This window comes from Bos taurus, chromosome 4, assembly GCF_002263795.3.
Source record: "Bos taurus isolate L1 Dominette 01449 registration number 42190680 breed Hereford chromosome 4, ARS-UCD2.0, whole genome shotgun sequence".
Taxonomy (NCBI): domain Eukaryota; kingdom Metazoa; phylum Chordata; class Mammalia; order Artiodactyla; family Bovidae; genus Bos; species Bos taurus.
The window spans coordinates 13061385-13080258 of NC_037331.1; the positions used below are offsets into that span (position 1 = coordinate 13061385).

Here is an 18874-nt window from a genome sequence, read left to right on the forward strand (position 1 = left end):
GGCACGCTCAGAGGAGCTAAAGCAGAGGATACGGGTGAAGGGTCTATCCCTGTGAAGGCCCCATTTGGTTCTGCTTGCTTACACATTATATGTTACAGGTGTACTATGCAGTGATTTCACAATGTTTAAAGGTATTTGCTATATTCTTGTCTTAACCTCCTACCCCTCTAATGCCTCTCCCACCCCTCCCACTGGTAACCACTAACTTATTCTCTGTATTTGTGATTCTGCTTCTTTTTTGTTATATTCAGTAGTTCCTTGTATTTTTTAAGATTCCAGATACAAGTGATTTGTCTTTATCTGACTTATTTCACTTAGCATATGCAGGGTATTTTGTTACCCAGAGTTTTAAAAGCTAAGACTTTATGAAACAATGTTGCCAAGCTGAATATGTGTTTCCTCTTCTGGGCAAAACTAAGACTAAATCTGTAAGTTTTAGGGTGTAGCAGATGGATCTGAGCTCTCTCTGTTTCTATTTAAATAACCTAAAGTAGTTCTCAGGGAGTGAAAGTTGTTCCATGTTGGCTGGCGGACAGGAGCGCCCCAAACACCGACGCTCTTCGATGGCAGCCTCGTAGGTGAGTCCTAGCGGTGCCCTAGGGGTCCCAGGTCCTTGGCCGCTCTGAACCTCTGGCCGGCGCCAGCAGCTCCCTGCGGGCCCGGGTGCGGAGGACCCTCCGGGGGGAGGAGCGCGGAGGGCGTGGGCCGGAGGCGGGGCGAGCCCTGCCTGGGTGCGCGCGGGGAGCTGTCAGTGTCACGCTCGGGAGCGGGAGGAAGTGCCGGGTGCCCGAGGAGCGCGAGCCGAGGGCCGGCGCAGCGTGAGACAGCACATCCTGCGCGCGCCCGGCCCGCCGCCCTCGGGAAACGCTCGGGCGCCGCCGCCGCCGCGCTCGCTAGCCCAGTGCCGCCGCCGCCCGCGTGCAGGTAAACGGGAGCGGGGCGGAGGGTCGCGCTCCCCGGACCGCCGCCCCCGGGGGTCCTCGGCTTTCGCAGCCGCCCGGCAGCGGTGCGGCGCTGCAGCCGCAGCCGGACCTTGGCCTCGTCCCCCTCCCCGGACTCCTGCGTGCTCCGCGGCGCCCGAAAGCGGCCAGAGCCTACCCCCACCCCTCCCCAACCCCCGCGGCAGCCCCGTGCTGCCGCTCTCCCGGCCGAGCGAGGAGGCGAGCGCAGAGGAGAAAGAGTGAGTCGTGGTGTCATCACCTTGTCGCCCACCTTGTGCCCTGGGAGGGGCGTCCCGGGGCGCCCCGCCTCGGTTTTTCTCCCGGGGAGCTGACGGCTAGCAGCAGTGAAATCCGCACCCCCCTGGGCCACCAGCTGACGGGGAGGGGGAGGCTGCAGAGGGAGGTAGGGCGGGATGCTGTTTTGAGTACATTTTCAGCTGTCTGCAAAGCTCTTAGATGCTGTTGCTACCCGCCAAGTGGAAGGAAGGGAATGCACTTCCAGCAAGGCATTAATGAAACACTCGCGCAAGAAGGTGCCCGTTTCTCTCACGGCTGCACACACAAAAAAAGTGTGGCTGGGGGATATGTTTTCGTAAACACCTTTGGGGCCGCGTGGCCCTCCTTCCCCCGCTCCCGCAGCGCTCTGGCCTTAAAAATCCGTGCGTCGTCATCGCAAGGGCAGTGATCCTGGCGGCACTGATGGGAACTGAGAGTGCGGGAGTCTCATGACTTATAACAAGGGTGAACAGAAACCCGGGATCAGGACAGGAAATTACTTAGGAAATTAAAGAACTCAACCAAATACAGGAGATGGAATATATTCGTTATCCTGGACTCTCCCACATCTAGGTAAGGGGCAGAACAAGTAGCCAGCCATTTTCTTGCCTGGAATGCCTCTCAATTGGGCTGTAGACTTGCTGTAGTTAAGGGTTGTGCAAAATTGCTTCCAAATATTCCAGATGAGCAGAAAATATTACTAACATTAAGGCATGGTAGCTGCAGAAGGCAGCATATGGCTAATATTAACAGAGAAAAGGGTGATTACTTATGTACACATTTTCATCCTGGAAATGACAGAGAAATACGTTGCACAGTATTAGTAAATTTGAAATTTGCATTCAGTGCAAGTTGCAACCTGAGGGTACCAGTGGGAATGTGATTCATAATTCCTCTGATTATTTAGAATGCCAGATTTTCACCAAAAGTTTTGGCATGGAAGAAAATGGACCCAAACTCTGCTCTTCTGACTATGTTTCTTAGTAAAATAAAATCATACACTCCTGTCACCAAGTGATCATTTGTTCTCTTCGTAGGGACCAACTTCCCAATGTTTCTTGAGGTTTGAGGATCCAGTGCTCCAAGAGCCATGTCTTTTAAAAAATCTTCCAGCACCATGATTGGTATTTGTAAATAATGTGCAGGCTTTCTTCAGCCGGATCAGCTCTGGAGCAACTTCTTGGCCCAGGATATCTTCTCTCTCTTCCTTGTCTGGGGCATCAGGCACTGATGCACCTGCTTGCTCTCCTTGGACCTCAAGGTTGCTGAGCTTCTGCTCCTCGGTTCCCTGGAGGCAGAGGGATGGCTCAGCCTCTCCCAACACCCAGCCTTTCCTCCTCTCCTGCTGGAAATATGTCCTGAGGCTTTTGTGGTGTTACAGGTCTGTGTTGTTAAGAATAATCTCCACTAGGGATATGGGCAGAGAAAATAAATGTAACCCACAGGAAAATGGGGAAGAGCTCTTACAGCAGTGGTCCCCGGCCCCTTGTTTCTAATGAACTGAGATGGTAAGAGGAAGTCACCGGGTGTTTCTGTCACCACGTTTTATGTCTAAGAGAGGGCTCTATGAACCTTTTTTCCCCACCCCTCCTACTTCTTCAAACACTCCTTCCAGAGTCTGCATTTAATAAATGAGCCTTTCCCTTGTGTTGAGTCAAGCAGTTCTTGGAGATGAAGCCTGGGTGCTGCTCTGTTCACACTCAGAAAGTCACGTAGAACAGTCTGGTAAAATCCATGCCAAGTTTTTAAACCCAGCCACATCTCTTAGCACAGACAAGTGTGCACAGGCTTTATCAACAGTTACCTCAAAACAAAACAAAACAAAACAAAAAAAAAACGACTTTACTGGCAGTCCAGTGGTTAAGACTCTGTGCTTCCAATGCAGGGGGCCTTGGTTGGATCCCTGGTTGGGGAACAAGGATCCCACATGCCATGGGGCACAGCAAAAAAAAAAAACAACAACAAACCCAGTTACCTCAAGGGGCCATTCACTCTCCCAGATTGAGTGTATCACTTTGTCTGTTACTTAATAGCATCAAATGTAAAGGTCACACACATGCATTGCAAACTTAAGTATATTCTTATTCATTCTTTCACGTGCTTTGCGCCATCAAAGAAAACAAAGTTGTTGATAATACTTTTATGTATAATAAAATAATACTGAGCATTTTAGCAGTGCTTAATACATTCCCTAAATGTATTGCCCTAAATGTATATCACTAAATATATTTAGTGTATTTAGTAAATGTGTTGAGTTAAATGTATTTCACTCCCCATATATTTACGAAAATGTATTGAGTACTTGACCAGGTATTGCATTTTAAACTACTTCTCATGTATGAACATATTTAATCCTCACACATCTGCTAAAGTAGATTTATTTGTAATTCTATTTGGCAGACAAGGGAACCAAGACACAAGGATGTCAAGTAACGTACTGAAAATTGCTCAGCTGAGAAGTTATAGAGCCAGGATTTGAACCTAGGCAGTCTGACTCTAGTCTTCTAGAGGACAGTTTATATTGGTTATTTTTTATATATTGAACTCCAGCTCTTCTGTTATCTCATTTTAATCCCTATATTAATCTTGTGAAGTAGACATTATTTGTGTTTTACAAATGATAAAACTGAGTTAAGTGAGTTGATACACAGCAGAGGTAGGATTCAAATCACTTCTGTTTGACTCTAAAACTAGAACTTATCCATTTTAGCCAGCATTCTCTGTGAGAAATAAAAAAGTTGAGCTTGTCTGTTCTTTTGGGTTTGTTGCCCATTTTCCCTGTGAGCCATTGCTATTTCTTTTACGCCTTAAGTGTAGCTGTGTTTTTTTGCCAAGCTATTGGTATGCCTCTTTGCCAGGCAGATGATAAGGCAAAACCAGCGCAGGACCATAGCTCTTTTCACGTCAGATAATTGCCTTTGCTCTGTCTCCTTAATGAAACTAGCTAATTCCCCATAATACTTTGTGGGTCTCAAATACCATATAAATAGTTGTTTCCTTGATCAGAGATCCCTTTTCCTAGCAATGTTTGCGTCTTCTACATGCCCTAGAAAATGTGAGAAAATAGTTGTTTTGGGAACTTTGTTGGGACAGAGAACTTCTGGAGCTCACTTCTTTTGAGAATTGACTAAAGTAAGTCCTACTGTCTTTCTTTGAAATTTATAAACCATTCCCTGGGTCCACATTAAAAAAAGGAGTCCTCTTGACTGGGAACTCTTCGTTGGTACCCCAGACTTGTTTCCTTTGCTTTTTCTCTGCAGGAACGCTGGCACCAGACTGTCAGTGTGAAGTTTGCATTGTAACATAGACGCCGCTGCCCGGGTGCCACGTGTTTATAAAACATCTCCGAGTCTTTGTTTAGAGGGGGCTTCTGAAGCAGTCACCATGGAGGGCAGGCATATGAGTTTCCAGGTGGTCATTGAACCCAATATAATTGATGCAAAATTTTATGCATTTGTGCTAAAGGCAGTGTTCCAGGGAAAAGTGGGTATTTGTGGCTAACGAGATTAAGAATTGCTGGTTCTAGTGCACTGTTTAGGAAGGGGGAGGAGTGGAGGCTGTTCTGCTGAAGTGCGTTGGAAACAAGGCAAAACTATCCTGTCAGAGCCAGCCAAGAAGGAATGTTCTTGGCTCTCAGGACACTGCTGGCATTTCACTACAGAGGCATGCTAGAGTGCCCGCTGCAGGGGCAACACCCACCGATGCATGCTGCAACCAGGTGAGGGCTCCAGGGTCTCTCGCAGCCCTTGCCCTGCTTGCCACTCACTCAGCACTTCCCTTGCACATTCACAGTCCATCGACTCTTCCCAACTTCCTGTAAGGCTGGCATTTCTATCTTCACTTGGCAAACAAGGAATTGGGTGACTGGAAACATTAAGCCACTTGATCAAGGCCACAGCAGGCCAGTTAGTAGAAAGACTGGATTTCAAATGTAGGTTGGTCAGGTTCCAAAGCCAGTTCATCCTCTTCCCAACATAGTTCATTGTTTCTCTATGTGGGATACTAAGAAAGTACTATTTAAGGTAGCTTTTTACTGTGGCAGGACAGAGTTCCTCAAGAACACTCTCACATGCTGATAGGAAAAGCCTGGATGTGTTACTAGAGGGGAACAAGAGAATTAGACTCGGCAGGGCAGAGGATAAGCACATCTCCTTGAGGTGTGCGCATGCCCCAGGTGTTTGATTCTCAATATGGTGTCCAGGTATCTTGCTAAGCACCAAATGAATAACAGTCTCTGGCAAAGACAGCCCAGAGAGTGGATTGGTTGATTTTTCCCAGGCAGCTGCAAGACTTTGCATGTGCACTCCATCACTCAAGTTGTGTCCGACTCTTTGCAATGCTGTGGGCTATAGCCCACCAGGCTCCTCTGTCCACAGGATTCTCCAGGCAAGAATACTGGACTGGGTGGCCTTTTCCTACTCCAGGGAATCTTTCAGAACCCACAGATGGAACTCATGTCTCCTGAGTGTCTCCTGCATTGGCAGGTGGATTTGTTCTGGCTGAGCCACCTGGGAAGCCTAGCTGTGAGACTTTTTTTGTTGCAAAAATGAACTTACTTCAAACTTGAGTTGGAAGCAAAAGTGTTTGAAGCAGTGTAGTGTTCTGGGGCCTACATGATCTAGCAGCTTCGTTGTGATCTGGAGCCCTAACTGGGTCCTTAATCCTGGGAAGACCTCTGCTCACCAGGTGACCTACACGCCCTCTAATTTTCAGTTCCTGTCAATCCTGCAGTCCTTCCCCATCGTTTCATTTTGGGGTACAGAGCAGCTAATGACGTTAGTGTGGTAAGCATGTGAAAGCAGAAATTTATGTTAGAGCCAAGGGCATTCTTTTGATTTATGTATTTATTTTTACCTTATCTGGCTGCACCAAGTCTCGGTTGTGGCACGTGGGACCAGGGAATGACCCGGGTCCCCTACATGGGGAGAGTTGAACGTCAGCCCCTGGACTACCAGGAGGTCCCCCAGTGGCATTCTTTGTGATAAAACTGAGCCGCAGACACTGGAGAGGATGACTGCCTTTGACCAACAGGTTGTCTGGGGAACAGACACCACCAGCGTGCTTCATTACGCTCCAGCCTTCTTTCTCTCCTATAACGTCTATAAAGGTTTTTAAAAATTTTACTGCTCCCCCACCTCCACACATTTTAGGTTGGCATCTAACATTTTCATTGCAAATGTAAAGAATCACTGTGAATGTCATTTCCAGAATATTGTAAACCTTGACCTTTACAAATAAAACGATGGCATCATTCTTTGAATCCCAAGTAAAATCTAAATGCTATTCCAACCTCTTTTAAAAAGTACCCGAAGAAGCTCTTCTACAGAAGTGTGCTTTTATACCTTGTGGTCAAGCATCACAGTGAGATTTGGGTTTCCTTTTTTACCCCTGGTAATGGAGGTGGGAAAGGAGACCTTGAATGACTCTTCGACCGCAGGCGTGTTCTCTGGCCGGTCAGTGTTTGGAAAGCCTGCAGACAGAAGGTCGAGATCTGGAGATAGCAATGTTATTAGCTCTCTCCTTTCCTGCACACTCTGTAGAAAGCCTCATGGATGCCAGGGCACATGATGTCAGTTTGAAGAGCACATATTTATTTAGCACAGGTGCTGTGTGGTACAGGTCACTGCGGGGCCAGTGCTGGGAGTCAGGTCCATGGGCTCTGTCTGTGTGGCTCAAGCTCAAAGTGGCAGGGCTGGAAGGAACTGCAGAGCCGCTGTTCCTGTCTCTTGCCCTTAGGCCGGTGGCTGTGTGAATAGTCGTCTTTCCTTTATTGAGTCATTTATAGGAAGAGATCTGCCCTTTCCCCTGTATTTATATTTTACTTTTTATATATTTTTTTTTGATATGGGCCATTTTTAGCGTCTGTATTGAATCTGTTGCCATATTGCTTCTGTGTTATGCTTTGGTTTTTTGGCCATGAAGCAGGTGGGATTTTAGCTCCCCGACCATGAATGGAACCTGCACCCCCTGCATTGGAAGGTGACATCTTAACCCCGGACCACCAGGGACGTCCCTCTAGTGTGTTTCTTTAGATCAGTGGTTCTCAGCCAAGAGTGACTGTCCTTCCCGAGGGACATTTGGGCAATTTGGCTTTCACCTTTGGGGAGAGAGGGTGGCTGCTGGCATCTGTAGTAGGAAGAAGTCAGGGTGGCTCCTGGCCAGCGTACAATGCACAGAACAGCCAAGCCTGAGAAGCCCTAGTTTAGATGCTCTGTTTTTCTGCTGAAATCTTCCCTCCCCTAAGCTAAGTTCATTTCTTTATCCTTCTACAAGGGAAGAAGAGCATACATAACATCTAAGAGGCAGCATAAGGGAAAGAAAAGAAGAAGCATGATATTCCGTTGACTGCCTCTGAGAGCCTCAGTTTCTCCATCTGTGAAATGGGACTATCAATACCTGGCTTGCAAAATTATTGTAAGGCGTGCAGATAATGAAAGCCCTGGGTGCAGTATGTGGCGCATTCTCAATGTATGGAGGATGCTTTTTGTTATTCAACAGCCATGGTATCACTCTCTGGCCTTCTTTTTTCAGGGACTTGTGTGATCTTGCTCTGCTTTGAACCAAAGGTACGCTTTTTAAAAATGAAACATGTATCTGCCTCCTTCCATTTCTAGACTCTAGGCTCCCTGAGGCATCCTTTGTATATTTCAGCCGAGGGTTTTTACACACAGTGGCTCTCAACAAGCTTTATTGACCTGAAATATTAGCCAGAATAAATCCCACTTAATTTTCCTTTTATTATAAGATTTAATTCTTTCCCCTTGGATTATTTGTAGTGTGTTTAGTAAAATATTCACTTCCTAAAATGTAGTTTCTATTGCACAGCTGGGCCCAGTATGAACATGGTCTTGGTAATGCCTCAAATTCTAGAAGCTTTACCTTCCTGAACCAGTATCCCGTTAAACATTTCTGCTGGGGGAATGACAGCCTTGAGGAAGACAGCCTGTCATTTTCTAGAAGTGATGGATAGGGTGGTTTGAGTCTTGTGTTTTCCTTTGTGGGTCCCTTGGTCTAATCCCTTTGATCTGGCTTTGATCTGACACTCTCCTCTGAGCAGAGCAGTCCTTTGGCTCCTTTCTCATGAGAAAGGAGGAATTTTTATTCATTTGTCAGATTTCTATTTTATGTTAATATGTAGAGTGAAGCCAAGAGTATCACATGTATTTTAAATAGTGCTAATGAATAAATGATGGCACACTATTTTATATCCTTTGCCGACATCAGTTTCTCTCATTGGGTATGGATTTTTCCACTCCCAACTTGAAATAGTACCTGTTTCTTTGTTTGACAAGCTGAAGATTTTAGTAATTGAAATGGAATGAAGTCCTCTCCTTTTGAAAGTGGTTTAGATCCTGCAAGGCACATATGGAAGCCTTTAACAGTTGACCAAGTGTTTGAATGCTGCAGTGGGCCCACATGGAGGGGATGATCACAGTACTCTGTTTTGGATTCAGCTTGTGGGATTTTAGGAGTTGGTGTTAGTAGGTGGTGGGTTTGAGTGGCTGAAAGGGTATAAGGCCCTGTGGGGAATGTGTGTTTTGACAGTGTCCCCTTTTAAAACTGAAATGAGTCTCCTGTTTCACCATCCACCCCATTAGTATCAGAAGAGCAAAGCATTGTGGGAACTGGTATGTATTTTGTGGGAGAAAGAATAACAGAAAACTTCTCTGCTTGTTTCCTTAAAAAGTGTGACTTTGTTCACTTTCAGAAGGTGTAGATTACCGAAAGAGGATCCTCTCTCTTTGAATGTTTTCAGGCTCAGAGGAGAGTGAGAATCTATTTACCTTGGTTAAAATGCCAAACAAAATCTCCCAATGCAAATATGGACCACCCAGAGGCATTGTAAAGGCCAGGTTTGGGGTTTTGAATACAGATTTCCTTGCTTTGTCTTTTAGGCTTTTTAATATTTTTCAAATACTGTTGAAAAGTAATTGGCACATCAAGCAAGGATGAAACCCCATATCTTTTGCCATGAACTTTAAAGGGAGGAATTGTATTCATTTCCCTCGAGAGCCCCTTGTTTCTTAAAATCAAGAAACATGAATTATTAAAATTTGAAGGCCACCAAGTTGAAGATTTTAAAGTGGATAGAAAAGTCGGGTTATAACACAGGTATAGGAGAGGAGGTCCAGGGAATAGTCAACAGAAGCAGAGGCACTACCTCAGGCCAAGGGGGGCTCATAATTTGAGCAGGTTTAGAGATTTTTAACCTTGAGGATCCATATTGATCTAGCCATCTTGCCTGATGGTTGAGGGTGACAAGGACAGTTTCAAGTTTCCAGGGTTTTGTTAAAGCTTTATACGATTTGCCCAGTGAAGTGGTTGCCTCAGGCAATGATGGCTGTGGAAAGTTCACCCCAAGTGGGAATGCAGTTCCCACCAGTCACCTGCAGTCTTGCTGCCAGACTCTTGCCATCCCAGTGTCCTTACAATAGACAGAGGCCTGCGTCTGAGTCAGAAATCATGGTGGGCAGGCGGTGGGGAACCCGGCATCCTGGATTCCTGAGAGCCCTGACTGGTCATTGAATTGACAGCTGTTGTTTGCCCATCATGATTTCTCTGACACAGAAACAGGCTGTTTGTTGTAAGGATGTCAGGATGGCAAAGTTTGCCTACAAGCAAGCTGTACAACAGGCCAGTATATCCGAGACGAGGCGTTGAGGTGAGGAATGTGACTTTATTTGGAAAGACAACTGACCAATAAAATGGCAGACTAACGTCTCAAAATAACCATTGTATCCAGGTCTGGATGCCAGGTTCTTTTATAGAACAGAGATAGAGGTGGGCAGGTGGTGAGAAATCAAAGTGAAAAGGCCATTAATCTTGCAAAATCTCCTGTAATGGCAAGCCACGGGAGGCAATGGATTAATTTCTTCCTTCTTGTAGTCACCTATAAGTGGACAGAGTCCTGAACAAAGGCTCCTTGGTTTAACATTTGGGCAGAGGGGCAGGGTTCCCCCAGGCAGGTCATTATGTATGGACACAGTATCCTTTTAGTGAACAAAAGCAATGGGAAGCAAAGGTTAAGGAAACAGATCCAACATGGAGTCAAGCTGCTCCCTGTAACGAAAGCATCAACCTTGCAGCAGAAGTCTCCAGCCCATCCAGAAAACATACATATGGTAAGAACATATTGATAGCCCCACTAAGTGGCAGTTGAATGTAGTCCAGCTGCAGGTATTCAGAGGGTTCAGAGGGAGGTTTGAGGCCTCTGAGAACAAACATCGTTTCCCAGGTTTGGGGAGCTGGCAGGTCAGGCATTGGTGGTGAACTGTTTTTGCGATTTTATAGAAGGCCTCCTACTGTCGGGGGAGTGTGTAATTTCCTTGGTTCTGTCTCGTCGCAACAGAAATATGAAGTGATGGATGGACCAGCGTTACAGCCCTGGGATGGGCCGGAGTTTCAGCTCCGTGTTACAGCTCAGTTTTATTTAGAAAGTAAAGGAAAATACATCCTCAAGGTGTGAGGGAATGCCGACCCAAAAGATGTGAAGAGAAGAGAGGCCCTGGCCCAATTTTGGCTCCTCTTTTTGTATGTTTTTTTCTCCTCCTGGGCTTGCCCTGTGTAAACGGGGCTAGCCAGGAGTGCTGCTTGTTTACCTGAATCCTCACTCTGGTCCTCGGACCTTCCTTTGTTCTCTTTTCACAGGCTTTTCCCTGTTTTGTCTTTTAGCCACTGCCATTTTGGACTCCTTTTTTCTATTCTAACTACCTAACACTATCAATCTTTATTTCCTGATTTGATTCACTTTAATCGCACCACAGTGGATGAAGGAAGGCAAAACCTGAAAAATGGAGTTTGCTGGGGATCCCGGAAGAACCAAGCACTCTCCTGGGTTCCGCAGTGGCCCTGACTGCTCATTGAATTGACAGCTGCCGTTTGCAGATCATGATTTCTCTGACTCAGTAGCAGGCTGTGGTCCAGTGGTTAAGACTTCGCCTTCCAATGTAGGAGGAGGGGGTTCGATTCCTGGTCACTAAGACCCCACATGCCTCATGGTCAAAAAGAGCAAAACATAAAAAAGAAGCAATATGGTAACAAATTCAATAAAGACTTTAAAAATGATCCACATCAAAAAAAAAAAAAAAAAACCTAAGAAGCAGGCAGTTGCCTGTTGTAGGGACATCAGGGTGGCAAAAGTCTGGCAACAAGGAATTATTTTTTGCAGGAACAGAATGGACTTCATCCACATGATCCACAACCTTTGTAGATTCTGTTGCTGCTGCCTTTTCACAGAAGTCAGCTGACACAATCCCCTGATAACTCAGGTTCAGTCTTTATAGTGTGAGCCTCAGTTGTTATGACAGCAGTTTCAACAGATACGGGAGTAGCAGCAACAAGGTTTTGTACCTGCTGTCTGTTTTTGCCGGGGTCCTGGTAGACTTAAAGGGCTTCCCTGGTGGCTCAAATGGTAAAGAATCTGCCTGCAATGCAGAAGACCCAGGTTCGATCCCTGGGTAAGGAAGATCCCCTGGAGAAGGGAATGGCAATCCACTCCGGTATTCTTGCCTGGAGAATTCCATGGACAGAGCAGCCTGGCGGGTTACCATCCATAGGGTCACAAAGAGTTGGACATAATTGAGTCACTGAGACTGGTAGACAAAAAAAAAAAAAGGAAAAAAAAAACCCTTTGCTTCCTTAACATTCCAATTATAGTTGATCCCAAAGGCATACCAGCTGCCAGTATAAATCCTAACAGTTTGTCCTTCTGGTAACTGGCATGCTCTTGGTCAGGGTGTGGAGCTCTGCTTGTTGGGCTGATTTAGCTTATGGGAGACTTACCCTCTTAAAAATTCATATTGGGTAATGACAACATAACCAGCTTGGAAATTCCGTTTTTTGTTTACAGTGTGACCCATCAACAGACAAAATTAGATCAGGATTAGTCAAAGGGGCACTTTGTGAATTAGGATACAGTGTCACAAAGGTCATTGGCTCACCTTCTTTGGTCAAGGGTAGCAGAGTTGGACGCGACTGAAGCGACTTAGCAGCAGCAGCAGTAACATGCTGCTTGCTACTGCTGCTAAGTCGCTTCAGTCGTGTCCGACTCTGTGCGACCCCACAGATGGCAGCCCACCAGGCTCCCCCGTCCCTGGGATTCTCCAGGCAAGAATACTGGAATGGGTTGCCATTTCCTTCTCCAGTGCATGAAAGTGAAAAGTGAAAGTGAAGTCGCTCAGTTGTGCCCGACTCGTGGTGACCCCATGGACTGCAGCCCGCCAGGCTTCTCCGTCCATGGGATTTTCCAGGCAGGAGTACTGGAGTAGGGTGCCGTTGCCTTCTCCGGCGGCAGTAACATAGCAGACTATTTTGTTTTGGATGCAGACTTAGGTGCTGAAAGCAGAATCGTCTCAAAAGAGGTTAGTATGTTTGCAGAGAAATGTTGAGTTACTTCCGAATTGAGATTTTGAGCAGCGTGTGGAGTTTGTAAGTAAATGTCATTTCCTAGGGCTTCCCAGGTGCCACTAGTGGTAAAGAACCTGCCTGCCAGTGCAGGAGACGTAAGAGACATGGGTTCAATCGCTGGGTCTGGAAGTTTCCATGGAGAAGGGCATGGCAGCCCACTCCAGTATTCTTGCCTGGAGAATCCCATGGACAGAGGAGAGGAGCCTGGCGGGCTGCAGTCCATGGGGTTGCAAAGAGCTGGACACGACTAAGTGACTTTCGCTTCACTTCCGTACTTCTCATGTTCTTGCTTGAGCATCCCCAGGGCTGGGCTCTCTGTTTCACGTTCAGATAAGGTGAAAGATTTTGAAGCTGGGTGCCCTGGGGCAGGCAGTTCTTGCAGCACTTGGTTTAGTCTCATAAAGGCCTGCTCATGTTTATCTTCCCCAGGAGCTGGTTCAGCGATTGAGCTTTTAGTGAGTTCATAGAGTGGGAAAGCCGATAGAGGAAAAATTAGGAACCCGTACTGTGCAATAACCAGCCAGGCCTATGGATCCACAAGGTTGTTGTTTAGATGTGGCCTAGGGAATCTGGGGATCAGCTTGGTTTTTTGGAGCTCACTGGATTCCTTCAGTGCTTAGATTATGACCTGAGTAATGTCTGAAGATAATTATAATTTTTCCTTGGAGACTTTATGTCCCTGTTTAGCTAACCGTTATAGCAAATAAGTGGGATTCTTGATGGATGCCTCTTTGGTACTTGAAAATAGCAAAAGTTTGGCTCTATTCTTACTGTAGAAGGGTCGATTTCCTGGGGAAATGGAGGGTACCTGAGTTTTGGTGGAGCATTTGGAAAAGTAAGAAGGGGTCTCACTGAACCCTCCAAGTTTGCCTGTCCCAGGTGTGTTGTTGTTTGTTCCAAGTAAAGGTGAATAGCCGCTCGTTGTTGGTGTCCCAGCATGGACAGAGGACTGGACGGAGGTCCACACCTGTGAGCCATTTCGAGTCTGATGAAGCTTGTGACAAAGGGTTTTGGGGTATGGAACAGCTGGGAAGTAGGGAATCTTGTTCATCTCAAGTCAGATTGCCATCCCACCCACTGGGTTTCGGGACTGTTAAGACCGGGTGTTACGGGGGCTGGTACAGGGAATGGTTAGCCCCGAGGGAATCGGTCTTCTATTATTGGTATTAGACCTTGCGTCACCTCGGGTTTTAATGGCTGTTGAGACAGTTTAGGAAGAGGTTTGGTTTCCTCTATGAAAATTTTACAGGTTCTGCACCTTTTATGCTTCCAGGGTCAGTGTTAGAGGTAGCCCACAGATTTTCAGGCACCTTGATTAAGTTAGAGGTCTTTTGCTGGAATCCTTTCTCTTCTATATCAAGGACAGGCTGTAAAGAACATCAAGGATCAGGTTCAGCTTGGTCAGGAAATTCTAAGGTGAGGTGTCCACTAGAAGCAAAATGTCTTAGCCCTTTTAATTCAGAAAGGAGATCACTACCTGATAGTTTGGAGCTGTGTTAGTAGCTCAGTCGTGTCTGACCCTTTGCGACCCCAAGGACTGTAGCCTCTGACTGTGGGATTCTCCAGGCAAGAATACTGGAGTGAGTTGCCATGGCCTTCTCCAGGAAACCTTCCTGACCCAGGGATCGAATCTGGGTCTCCCGCGTTGCAGGCAGATTCTTTACCATTTGAGCCACCAGGGAATCCTAATAGATTGACTGGAGCTGTATCATGTAGCAAGAAAGGAGAATTTCTCAGTGAAAGGCCCCAGAGTCATTTCTCCTGTTTGTGGAGGAATTTTAATAGACACCCACTACGGGAACTTCTTTTTCACTCAAGGGATGTGTTGTCCTATGACAGTGGGGTTTAAAGTAGAGACTGGAGCTCTGGTATCTGTCACAAGTTGGCAAGGTTTCCCATTACTTCTAATATTTTTAAACTGTTTATTTAATTTTGGCTGCACTGGGTCTTTGCTGTGGCTCGCACTCTTTCTCTAGTTGTAGCGCATGGGCTTAGTTGCCCCAAGGCATGTGGGATCTTACTTCCCCAACCAGGGATCGAACCTTCCCCTGCATTGGAAGGTGGCTTCTTGACCACTGGACCACCAGGGAAGTCCCTCCATTAATTTTAATTTTAGTTTCCCCTTGGCTGTTTAAAGGAATTACTGGTGGCAGCTTATCAGAGAACTCCTTGTGGTCCTGTCAACTCTTGAAGGAATTTTTGAGAGCAATCTTTTTTCCAGTGCCCCTGGTGATTACAATTGAGATGTGGATCCTAGACCAGCATTTTGATAATAGACTCTTTAGAAGGGTGCACTGTGGGAGGCCCAGGTATTATTTTTGGTCACTGGTCTTGGATCTGTTGTAGTGTAAAGGCGAATAGTTGGGCAGACTTTTGTTCACTGTCTTATTCCAAACTCCTTTCAAAGTGCTCAGCATTGGTCATGAGTTCAGTCAAACCAGTGGCCTCCCATCCTGTTTTCCGCCTTTTTCAGTTTAGTTCAGTCACTCAGTCATGTCCGACTTTTTGTGACCTTGTAGACTACAGCAAACCAGTCTTCCTGTCCATCACCAACTCCCAGAACTTGCTCAGACTCATGTCTGTCGAGTCAGTGATGCCATCCAACCATCTCATCCTCTGTCATCCTCTTCTCCTCCTGCCTTTAGTCTTACCCAGCAACAAGGTCTTTTCCAGTGAGTCAGTTCTTCACATCAGGTGGCCAAAGTATTGGAGTTTCAGCTTTAGCATCACTCCTTCCAATGAATATTCAGGACTGATTTCTGTTAGGATGGACTGATTGGATCTCCTTGCAGTCCAAGGTATTCTCAAGCATCTTCTCCAAAATCACAGTTCAAAAGCATCAATTCTTCAGCGCTCAGCTTTCTTTATATAGTCCAACTCTCACATCCATACATGACTGCTGGAAAAACCATAGCCTTGATTAGACGGACCTTTGTCAGCAGAGTAATATCTTTGCTTTTTAATATGCTGTCTAGGTTGATCATAGCTTTTCTTCCAAGGAGCAAGCATCTTTTAATTTCATGGCTGCAATCACCATCTGCAGTGATTTTGGAGCCCAAGAAAAGAAAGTCTCTCACTGTTTCCATTGTTTCCCCATCTATTTGCCATGGACTGATGGACAAGATGCCGTGATCTTAGTTTTTTGAATGTTGAGTTTTAAGCCAGCCTTTTCACTCTCCTCTTTCACTTTCATCAAGAGGCTCTTTAGTTCTTCTTCACTTTCTGCCATAAGGGTGGTGTCATCTGCATATCTGAGGTTATTCATATTTCTCCCAGCAGTCTTGATTCCAGCTTGTGCTTCCTCCAGCCCGGCATTCCACATGATGTGCTCTGGATGTAAGTTAAATAAGCAGGGTGACATACATCTTTGATGTACTCCTTCCCCAGTTTGGAACCAGTCCGTTATTCCATGTCTGGTTCTAGCTATTGCTTCTTGATCTGCATACAGATTTCTCAGGAGGCAGATAAGGTGGTGTGGTATTCCCATCTCTTGAAGAATTTTCCACAGTTTGTTGTTATCTACCTTTTTATCAATCCACTAATCTCAGGAGATAATCCGTTTACAAGTTGGGCAGTGAGAGCAGGTTGGGTGACGTCATTTATTGTGTGGAACCCAGGATGCCTTAGGAAGAGAACTTCCAGACAAGTTTTACAGTCAGGCACAGCCAGCTACAGATTCATTTTTCTTTTGTTTGCATGTTTGACCAATCATCGTGGGCAAGGAAAACTCTAGGTATGGCTTTTAAAAGATCAGCTGCATTTTGCAGGCTTTTTCTGCTCCATAAGGGGACCGTGTTAAAGATGGAGGATCTTAAATATTGTCAGCAGGTTCCACCATTCCGCTTCTTGCATCGTTTTTAGGCGTCACCAGCTCCTACCAGCTGTTGCATGAGCTCAGGAAGATCTGGCAGCCCTGGTCATAGGTTCCAATGAGGACTTTAAATTCTTCAGAAAACTTTTGGTTCTCTTCCACAGTTTTAGGAAATTCTCTATCTGTGGTCCTTTAGTTTGGTCTTTGATCAAGGAGTGAAAAGTACCTGAGGAGGATCTCCAGCAGCTTTGGTGGGGTGATTTATTTTAAAAGGTAACTTCCCAGAGTGGAAAGTCAGTTCAGGTAGAGACTTAGAGAGCGTGAGTACTCAGGCAAGCCAGTTAGCGGGGAGCAGCAGGCGTTACGTCAGTCTTACTGTCTTTTGATTTAGGTACCCCTTGCATCTTTAATTTTTTATTAGCCTTTTGTAATGAATTTTTTAATGATGTTATTTTGGAATCTGGCAGCTTTTTGGAAGCTTTTGCATACTGATTGAAGTAGGTCTCACATTCTGTTTGTTAATGTGGGAGCACTTGCTTTCAAATGTACTTCTTAAATGAACTGCTGCTGCTGCTGCTAAGTCGCTTCAGTCATGTCTGACTCTCTGTGACCCCATAGACGGCAGCCCACTAGGCTCCCCTGTCCCTGGGATTCTCCAGGCAAGAATACTGGAGTGGGTTTCCATTTCCTTCTCCAATACAGTTTTGTCTAATTGGAATATTTCTTCTCATGGCCATTGTGATTTTAGGTTGGTTTTGGTAAGATTTTGCAGGTTTTACAGGTGTATATGTTTCCCAGGACTAGATTCTTAGACATACGAGCAGGTGCTTCTGAAGATGATGGCCCACTCAGCTCTTTGGAACTTAAACATCCCATTTTTGTTTTAAGCTAGGCCTTAAGTTTCTTGGAGCCAAATTAATACTTAAGAAGGATGTCCTGGTAGGCCAGAGATTGTATGGTGTTTTATAAGGTACCTTGATGGATGAAAATTTGCTGGAGTTTGGTGGGTGACTTAGTGTCAGCCTAACCATCCTGCTACCACCTTATCTAGTATGGGAGGCTTAGAGATAGGTAGGAAGCACTGCCTAACAGCTTTTATGATCTCAATCCAGGCTCACTGGTTTTGCAGCTTTTGGTTTCTGAGATTCCATTAGGCGCAGCCTTGAACTACCAGCAAACCTGTGCACACTAACACGGCAGCAGTACCAGAGGCCTGCCTTGTGGACTGGCAGTTCTTGGTGTGAAACTGGGGAGTGAACCAGCTGACCCCAACAGACGGGACAGCAGACCAGGATTCCAAACAAAGGAGGAATTGCAGAGTGAATCACCAGCGGTTCCCAACATGGAACTAGGGATTTTAGTCAAACAGGGAACTGTGGATTGAACCAAGGATAGGGGCTTGTGTTCCGGATGGAACTGTCTGCCAGCCCAAGGTGAACCATTAAGCCCTGGACTAGACAGTCTGCTAGGTTCGGAGCTCTGCACAAAGACAGCAGAGCTGAGAATTGAGAGGAACTTACCACAGAGATGATGAGAAAGACAAGAGAGTGCGAAGGATTTGTGGCTACCGTGCCTTGCTTCTCATCATCCCCAACGCTATGAAAAGTTTCCTCTGACTCTCCCTACTGCCACCAAAATTGCTGAAAAACAGAATTCAGCTGAGTAAATTTTAAAAGATCTTATGTGCTTTATTCAACCATCCATGCATCTGGCTGCCCCTATTTACCTATCTAGGGCTTATCAGGCATTTCTAGATTGACCAGTTTAAGATTCTGCCCTGTGAGGGTTTGAAGCTGTAATTAAGTTGTTCAGTTGCTAAGTTGTGTCAGATTCTTTTGCGACCCCACTGAGTGAAGCCTGCCAGGCTCCTCTGTCCATGAGATTTCCCAGGCAAGAATATGGGAGTGGGTGGCCATTTCCTTCTCCATGGTGAACTTCCTGACACAGGGGTTGAACCAGCATCTCCTGCATTAGCAAGTGGATTCTTTTCTGCTGAGCCAGCTGGGAAGCCCCAGCCCTATTTGGTAGTGCTATTATTAAGCCAGTAATTAAGTTTAGGTATCAAGTTTTGGTTTGGTGATGACATGGGCTTAGAACAAGTGACTCCAGGTGGGGCCTCTTGCCTCTGTCTCTCCTTAACACCAGGTGGCTCAGATGGTAAAAAAATCCACCACGAGACCCAAGTTTGACCCCTGGGTTGGGAAGACCCCCTGGAGGAGGAAATGGCCGCCCACTGTAGCCTGAGAATTCCAGGGACAGAAGAGCTTGGCAGGCTGCAGCCCTTGGGTTACAAAGAGTCAGACAGAGCTGAGTGACTATCACTTAACATTGTCAGCACCGCTGTTGCCTTCCTGAACAATGGGAAGGGTGATCTGGGCAGTGCACAGAAGTGTTTTGTAAATTCTCTGGGGAAAATTCAGAATGAAAGTTGCTTTACCTA

At 46.0% G+C, this 18874-nt stretch overlaps 1 protein-coding gene across 9 annotated transcripts in view; it reads left to right on the forward strand.

The window, feature by feature from the left end:
* The first annotated feature begins 523 nt into the window (after nucleotides 1-523).
* The window catches only part of DYNC1I1 (dynein cytoplasmic 1 intermediate chain 1), a 379170-nt gene continuing 360819 nt past the window's right edge, over nucleotides 524-18874 (forward strand). For 4 of the 9 annotated variants that reach the window (XM_059885729.1, XM_059885732.1, XM_005205163.5 and 1 more), the window contains exon 1: nucleotides 751-924. The gene's annotated coding sequence lies outside the window, so the exon portion shown is untranslated. Of the gene's footprint in view, nucleotides 579-750; nucleotides 1181-18874 lie in introns of those variants that run through there. The other 5 variants (XM_059885731.1, XM_005205164.4, XM_059885730.1 and 2 more) reach the window with 3 other exon arrangements.